We start from the raw sequence: 8,846 nt of genomic DNA, 5'->3' as shown, positions 1-8,846 counted from the left end.
CTATTGCTTATTTATCCTTCTCTGTTTCCTAACTGTTCATGAGGTAGGTCCAGCTGCTGAGTTCATTTTTCTCCCTTTCTTCCTTCCTTTCTTTCTTTTGTTCTTTCTTTCTTATTTTCTCCTTTTTTCCATTAATGCTATTTTTAAAATTTTTTTAAAGATTTATTTATTGTCTATACAATGTTCTGTCTGCATGAACACCTGCGCCCAGAAGAGGGCACTATAGATGATTCTGAGCCACCATGTGGTTGCTGGGAATTGAACTCCAGACCTCTGGAAGAGCAGCCAGTGCTCTTAACCTCTGAGCCACCTCTCCAGCCCCATTAATACTACTTTTATTCAGGTATTTTGCCACGTGGGTGCTGGAAATTGAGCCCAGGTCCTATGGGAAGGTAGTCAATCACTGGACCATCTCTCTATCCACCTCTTTCTTTCTCTTTAAAGACAGAGTTTCACTGTATATCCCTGGCCAGCCTGAAACTCACTATGTAAGCCAGGCTGGTCTCAAATTCAGAGATCCACCTGCCTCCGCCTCCCAAGTGCTGGAATTAAAGCTGTGCCCACCACTTTTGGCTGGGCTCACATATCTAATTACGCACCTTTGGTTACGTAACTTTCAGTGTCACAATCTCAGATGCTTGTAGGTGTCAGCAGCACACGTATACACACACACACCTGAGACACACACGTGAGCTTACCTTGCAGTCACGAGTGTTCTTGAAGCTCAAGGAGACCCTGTAGAGAGGGCTTCTCTCCTCCTCACGCCACTCTGTGGTCTTCGGTTGCTCCTCACATACCCCCAGGAAATCCACCTGGTAGCTCGCCTCATAGGCCACCTTCAGTGACCAGAAACAATAAAGAGACGAGACAAGGGGCCTGAACAGGGTCAGAGCCAAAGCCAGGGCATCACTCGACTTAGCTCTTCCCAATTGCCTGGTTCGGAACAGAAGTATGAGCACCTGTGGCATGCGTCCCCTCCCACACTAGCCCCAACATCAGTCCCTTGAAGATTTTAAGTAGAACAAGTGGCTTCTTTCCTTCCCGCCCAGAGTCCCAGGCTAGGGTCCTGACCCCCACCCTCGACAGAGAATGTTCTCTAGATCCGACCTCCAGCCCATTAGCTTCTGGGCCAGCATTTCCAGGAGCAGTCCAGGTCAGGGTGGGGCTCAGGCCTGGCTCCTGAAGATGTGGAGTGGAGTGAGCAGACAGCAAGGACCTACTGCTTCAGGCCTACAGCACACTCTGCGCACCACACAGCATGACTGGACAGACCTGTACTCATGCCTACATACTTAGTGCATTCTCCTGTGCCTGTCCAAAGCACTAAAAACACACCTAACCTGTCTCCAAGGCAAAATAGCAACTCCTTCAGGGCCCCATACTCACTAGAGTCTAGTGAATCCTTCTCAGTCTCTGGGAATGTTAGCATTCCTCAGGGTGTGGCCTTCCTTCTCCCTACCAGCCCACACCTACTAGGGAACCTGTACTGGGAGTTTTAGTTTCTTTGTATGCTATGTAAATATGCTTTTGTTTTAGTCCCACCTGTGAGAGTTAAGTTGGGCTATAGTTTGTCCACACCTGTTAATCGTCTCTCATGCAGGATCGTGGCTTTTGACAACAGGTAATGGCCTTCCACATTCAGCCTGGAGAGGGGCATGGTCTAGGACTCAGTATAAATACGAGGCTGAGCAGGAGGCTGGTGCAGGGAGGGGGGGAGGGTGCCTTCTGTGTGGTGTTCAGTGTTGAAGTGTGGAGCGGAGTAGTTTGGAGAGACCGAAGACCCCAGACACCACAGATGGTGTGGCTGTTTGGAGCAGACAGACAGAGAGAATCGTTTGAGGGCACAGCAGTGTGGAGGAGCCTACTAGCTGGGTCTTAGGTTGACAGAGATTGGTAGAGAGCTCTAAAAGAACCCCCTGAACCTAACCAGCTAGTAGAAGTAAAAGGGTCTGGGCCCCTCTGACCACTGACCTTTTCTCTTTCTTACTTAAGGTTGGGGTTGATGGAAGGGAGGTAGAGGCCTAAACACCCTAAATAGAGTTTTAAAAAAGACCACTATGGGTTGCCTTCCCCTACAGGGACCTAAGCAGTCATACTTGTTCCTCAGACTCTAGACCTCCTCACCATGTACCCAAAGATGTCCCAGGATGTGTATATATTGGTTTTTCAAGACAGGGTTTCTCTGGATAGCCTTGGCTGTCCTGGACTCAATTTGTAGACCAGGCTGGCCTGGAACTCACAGAGCTCCGCCTGCCTCTGCCTCCTGAGTGCTGGGATTACAGGCATGCACCACCACGCCTGGCCTGTATTATATCTCTAATAAGCTTGTTTTTCAAACTTCCAACTGATGTCATAACACCAAAGCAACAAGCCTTAGAGCCATCCCGGACCCTTCCCTCACATCCAAGTTCTGATAATGTCATCATCGTGATAATCACATGTAAGATCATTATAAACTGTGCTGTGACAGTCAGCATGTACTAACCTCTACCCCTAATATTTCACCTATAATAGCTCACATGATTCCTTGGACTAGCCCTGCTGGGTGGAAACATTGTTTTCTGGTTTTGCAGTAAAGAGGACACTTGGGCCAGAAAGCTGTTGTTCCAACACAATAGAGGATCCAAAACCGGGCAGCCCATGTCCAAGGATCTTAGGGTTACTTATATAGTCTTTCTCATTGCTGTGACAGAATAGCTGAAAAAAGAAATTTAATATTCCTCCCTTGACCTCCATAGGCTCATAGGCCATTTCACGTGTTATCTAACTTATGAAGTCCCAATACAACTACACAATTTCAACATTGCTCAACAGTCCAAAGTCCCTTCTGAAACTCAAGGCAAGCTCTTAATCCTGAGGCCTCACAACAGCAAAAACCAAGTTACACACTTTTAAGTATCCAATGGCACTAAGTAAACGTTCCCATTCCGAAAGGGAAGAATGGGAAGATAGCAAGGTAAGACTGGACCAAAACAAGGTCAAAATGCAGCAGGGCAGACACGGTACCCTGCGGCCCATGTCCAGGATCTGGGGCTCATGACGGCATCATCTGGGCTCCAAGAGGACTCCAACATTGCCCCTAAAGCTTTGCTGCCTGCGACACACATAGCCTCTTTCTTGGGCTGGGTCCACTCATTGTCTGTAGCTTTCCTGGGCGAAGGTTCCATGTTTTTTGGTGTTTTTTTTTTTTTTTTACTTCACACAGGGAGCTCCACTGCAATTTATGTTTCAGCTTCATTGTCACTCGGGATCTTCGTGAACGGAATCAGACCCTGTTACACATTGCCTAGCCTTGGCAGCTTTCTGAAACTTGGTGCAAGTCTCTATGACCCCGTGGCTCTTTAGTTTTGCACGCTTGAAAAACCAGCCGCCTGTGGAGTGACACGAAGTTCTGCAGCCTTCTCATGACATGCCCTGGGCTGTTAGATAGCGGTGGCGGTAGCCAAGTGCCTACAGCTGAACGGAAGAGAATATTTTCTTTAGATTGTGAATCTTAAGCAAGAGACTCCTGAGGCTCTCACTATGCAGGCACTCTCCTTCCAAATGGGTGATCGCCAGTTGTTTGTTTGTTTTAAGATTTTTTTATTATGTATACAGTGCTCTGCCTGCATGTATACCTGCAAGGCAGCAAAGGGCACCAGATCTCATGACAGATGGCTGTGAGCCACGATGTGGGTGCTGGAAATTGAACTCAGGACCTCTGGAAGAGCAGAAAAATGAGCTTAACCACTAAGCCATCTATCTAGCCCCAATCTCCAGTTTCATACCCTCAGGAACTAAATGGTCACTGCAAACAAGCCCACTTCACAGCACCGATTTCCTTTATGTTGTTCTCTCTGTGATTAAACACACACACACACACACACCTGAAAGAAGTAGTCTAAGGGAAGATTTATTTGGGTTATGGTCTGAGAAGGTCTGGGTCCATCATGGCAAGAAGACATGGTAGCAGGGGCAGCTTGGGGCAGCAGGAATGTGCGCTGGCTGATTACATTGCACCAGCAGTCAGAAAGCAGAGTGAAAACTCAGGCCAGAACTAGGGATGGGCTATCCCACACAGGCTGTCCTCCGTCCACCAATTCCAGCAGCAGAATCTCCTGAAAACGCTACAGCTTCCCAAAATGGCACCACCAGCTGGGGACCAGGGGTTAAACTAGATGACCCTATGGGAGAGTGTTTCAAGCCCACAGCATAATGCTTTGTGCGCCTCCCACAATGGTCCCGCCTCCTTCCTATTTCCTACCTCTACTTCCCTTGCTCTTGCCTACAATGTCCTTCTCTGGTTCTGTCAGCCTCAGCCAATGGCTAAAACATGGTAATGCTTCTGAGGCATTTGGCTCTTCCTAGGCCTCCCCATCAGTCTATATATCCTAGACCCTCTCCTGAGACTCCACTCTCTCTTCCTTGGGCAGTTCTCGTGCTTCAGCCCCACCAGGGTGCTGAGATTATAGGTGTACAACCTTAATATCCTGCTAGTTTTTTGTTTCTAATGGCTTGAGTTGTAGGCACTCACTCTTGGAGTTTGGAGCTATAGGCCTCTGCATCTGTCTTGGGCACTGTAGTGGTCTGAGTGATAATGACCCCCGTCTGTTCATAGGGAGTGGTACTATTAGGAGGTGTGGCCTTATTGGAGTAGGTGCGGTCTTGTTGGAGGAAGTGTGTCACTGGGGGTGGGCTTTGAGGTTTCAGAAACTCAAGTCAGACCTAGTATCATTCTCTTCCTGCTGCCTGCTGATCTAGATGTGAAACACTTGGCTCCTTCTCCAGGACCGTGTCGGTCTTTGTGCTGCCATGCTTCCCACCATGATGAAAATGGACTAAACCTCTGTCCCTGTGAGCCAGCCCCAACTAAATGCTTTGTTTTAAAAGAGTAGCCATGGTCATGGTGTCTCTTCACGGCAATAAAACCCTAATTAAGACGGCACTTACGGAAGGAGTTTCTCTTTGCCTACTCACAGTTTCTATGTGGACAAAACAAAAAGGATTGTTGACAGACTTGGTAACAAAGGGGTTAATTCTTCTATCCAAGGAGGCGTGAAGATGTAGAAGCTTGGCCTTTAACCCAGGCTATTTGTACCTTCACTGCTACTTGCTATAGTAGCTTGCTCTTAGGGAAGCCTTTTTTGGTGACACCCTTACTAGGAGTCAGTAACTGTGAAGGGCTCTCCTCCTCCTTGGCCATCTGTCTCTATGACGTCTTCATGTAAAAGGCTTGCTGTTTGCCCGCCAAATTGCTTAGCTTGCCATGCTTCTGCTTAGAGACCCACAACCTGTGTGCACCAAGAATCTTGCTAGACCCAGAGAAGAATCCCTGTCAAGGGCTAGTCTGTACCCATCCCAACCTGCGCCACAGGCTGAGAAGCTCTGGCAAGCCCTGACAGAAACTGTCCCATCATTCATTATTCCACAGGTTCACCACCAACACCAGCACCACTGACCCTCATGCCCCACCAGTCCCTGTTTCCACAGAAGGACCCGGAGAGGAGGCATAGCCATGGTCAAGTACTTAGTGTTGGTCTAGACCCTTGGGCAAGGCTCTCCTATAGTTCATGGACGGTAGTCTCTGAGGCCTTTGGCTCTTGGAGAGCAGTGGTAAGGTAGGGGAGAGCAGACCAGGGAGTGTTCCTGGGGCTACTATAGGAGCCAGATGAAACTGCCCTTCTGCCAGCAGGGGAAACATTCCAATAAATGGGGGCGAGGATGGTCAAGAAAAATCTCACCAACAAGTCTCTTGAAAGAAACGTATGAGACCCATTCAGAGCTAAGTGTCGGGGCATACACCTATGATCTTAGCACTTGGGAGGTGAAAGACGATTTGGAGTTCAAGGTTGTCTTTAGCTACTTAGTGAGTTCAAGTACAGCCTGGGCTACATGACAGTTTATCTCGAAGCAAACTAACAACAAAATCCCTCACCACTAAAATGCACTGGTCATGGGCATTAGCTTTCTGTTAAAATGAGAATTGTCACTTTGAAGGCCTTGTGTCAACTGTTCTCACCTGTAAATCCATGTCACTACTGTAATGAGGAGCTCCAGGGACAAAGGGCACTTGTTGCTCTTACAGAAGACACAGTTTGAGCACCAACGTGGCAGTTCCTAACTGTCCATAACTCCAGGTTCAGGAGAGCTGATGACCTCTTCTGGCCTCTGCAGGCACTAGGTATGCAAGGCTTGCACAGAAATACATGCAAGCGAAACACTCGGACAGATAAAATAAATTTTAAAGTGCTGTAATGAACATGTTCACCCCATTATAGAGATAAGCAAATAAAGGCACAGAGGAATTCTTTAAAATATTAGTGTCTACCTCAGAATTTTAATGCAGGAAAATGGAGTCAGAGGCCACAATGCCACTTAAATGACCTCTCGTGGGGTCCACACCATTTATTATAACATATGCTACCAAAACTGTCCAGATTTAGCTGACAACAGAGATGCCTGACTGTGCAAATGCTCAGCTGTGCAGGAAGGGCTGGAAGCCTATGAGTATAATCGCTAGTGTAATAATAGTTCAGCAAAAAGCAGAGAAAAGGATTCATCCCAAGGGAAAGATCATTGATGTCAAAGAGAAAGACTCAAGCCAGACACGGTGGTGTGTCTCTGGAGTTCCAGCCAGGGACTTGAGAAGGCAAAGGAATTGCCTGAACCAAGACCAAAGAGTTCAGGACCAGCCTCGGGGGAAATCAGGTTTCTCCCTGCATAGGCCACAATAGCTGGCTGGAATGATTCTGGGATTCTCCTCTCTCATCTCCCACTTTGCCATAGGAGCATTACAAAGATTACAGAATGTGCTATTGCATTCAGCTTTAAGCAGCTTCTGGGGATTCGAACCCAGGTTCTTACACTTACGTGGCAGATATTTTACTTGTTTTATAATGAATATGAGATCCAGAACAAAGAAAGACCCAAAGAAATCTCCTGGATAGAGTGATCAGAGTCATATAAAATTTTACAACACTGAGCTCAAGTGAGCTTGGTTGAGACTTTAACTTCCCTCCTCTCCTGGGACATCCAGCTGCATATCTAAGCTCTGAAGGGCATTCCTGTTGGAGGGTGACCAGACTGGAAGCCATCCAGGGCAGGCCTGTACAACTTTCTTGTGGAGAGAACAAGGTGCTGAGAGCCAAGAAGCTGGCAGCCATGAGTCTATAGGTACATGACCACGTCCAAACCCTCCTGTCCTCCAGCCAACCAGACACACGCGGGGGGGAGGGGTGCTGCATACCTCAATGACTCTATGCAAACCAGCCAGCTGTCAAACCCCTCAGGGAACCCGCTGTCCCCAATTATCAGACATTTTACACATTTGGCAAATGTTCAGCTCAACCTCAGTTACACTCAAGGTGTACACAGTCCAAGCAGTAACATGGAGCAACACTGTTGTTTAAGAGACTCTTCCTGGGTTTACGCAAACCATGCCCATCTACTCACCCCAAAAGACAAGCCACAGCCGACTGGAGTAACAGTCTCACTGAAGTCCAACTTTGTGAACGGTCAGTTTTTACTGGGGTTGCTCCAGGAGTGTAGGTGAAGAGCTACTTCCAGGGGCAGGGATGGCTTACAGGCAGCGGCGTCACCGACAAGCCCACCCTGACACCTTAGGAATCTTCCAAGCCGTGGCTTGCCCAGACGTGGAGTTTGCTTGCCTCCCAAGTTTCGTGAGCCCCTTTCCTCCCTTCTACAGGGAATGTTTCAATCAGCGGAACCCGCTATAGAGCACGCTCAGAGGCAGCTAGGTACATACACCGCATACGCGCACAGCCACAAACACTCAGCCACAGCACAGTGAAACTCCAGCAGGAGGCACATGCAGCTTTCACGGTAATGGTTCCTCGGCCACCACTGCCCACAGATGGGGCCTCAGCAGGTCAGGAGCCCTCTCCATCATGCAGATTTGCCACAGCGACCCCATTAGCCCAGACTTCCTCCTCATCAGTCGGGGAGGGATTGCTGCTCTCTGGGGGTGGATTGATTTATCCAACTAATTAGTCCCAATTAATATTAATACACATTCTCTGCAACTGCGGCAGCTCAGGCAGAGAAGCTGTCCATGGGGGCCATCAATCAGCAAGCCGGGAACAGCAGAGGACACTCCGGATCTTCAGTACATGGGATCCCATACCCCTGACACTATGCCCAACCCCTACCGCATTGGGCTCCCAGGAGTGTGCTACCCAAGCTGGGGACTCCAAATTGAGGAGCCCAAAGCCCAGAGAGGACCATCACACACTCCAGGTCACACAGCAAATCCAAGGCTATGTCTCCATGCTCCTTTTCCCAGCCTTCTCTCCACCACTTTAGGAGGGTTTATGATGCACTCAGGCAGGGCCCATCGTCAGCTGTCGATCCTAGCCAGCCAGCTGCAATGGCTGTCCGAAAGCTTTGAAGTCTCTATTGGGAGCTCAGTAAACATGGAGTGGGGTGAGCCTAGACAGGAGAGATGTGCTGACTAGGTTCTTGTCTCAGTGGAGATGGAGGACAGGATCAACTAGGAGACAGAACTGCCAGGGCTATGACCCAAGAGAGGATTGAGGCAGCGAGGTCCTGGGGAGTCTAGCCTCCCCATATGTTGGGTCTCCCGGTAAAGAAAGATTCTGTGGGTGATGGGGAGAGAGAAGCAGGGACGCTATGAGAGGGGACTTGCGTTAGGAACATACTGGTCTGGATGTCTCAACAGCCTGTCTCGAGGAGAGGCATAGCCACTGTAAGCTGGTCAGGGGGCTACTGGTCACTATGACCAAGGGAGTGGCGACTACCCTCAACACTAGGAAGTCAGGAGATGCAGGAGTCAAGTCTGTGGTTGACTTTGTTGGGTGCGAGTCTCGAGTCACTTGGAAGCAGATGCC

The sequence above is a fragment of the Meriones unguiculatus genome, chromosome 3 (assembly GCF_030254825.1).
Source record: "Meriones unguiculatus strain TT.TT164.6M chromosome 3, Bangor_MerUng_6.1, whole genome shotgun sequence".
Classification (NCBI taxonomy): domain Eukaryota; kingdom Metazoa; phylum Chordata; class Mammalia; order Rodentia; family Muridae; genus Meriones; species Meriones unguiculatus.
Note: the sequence above shows the minus strand (reverse complement) of the source record.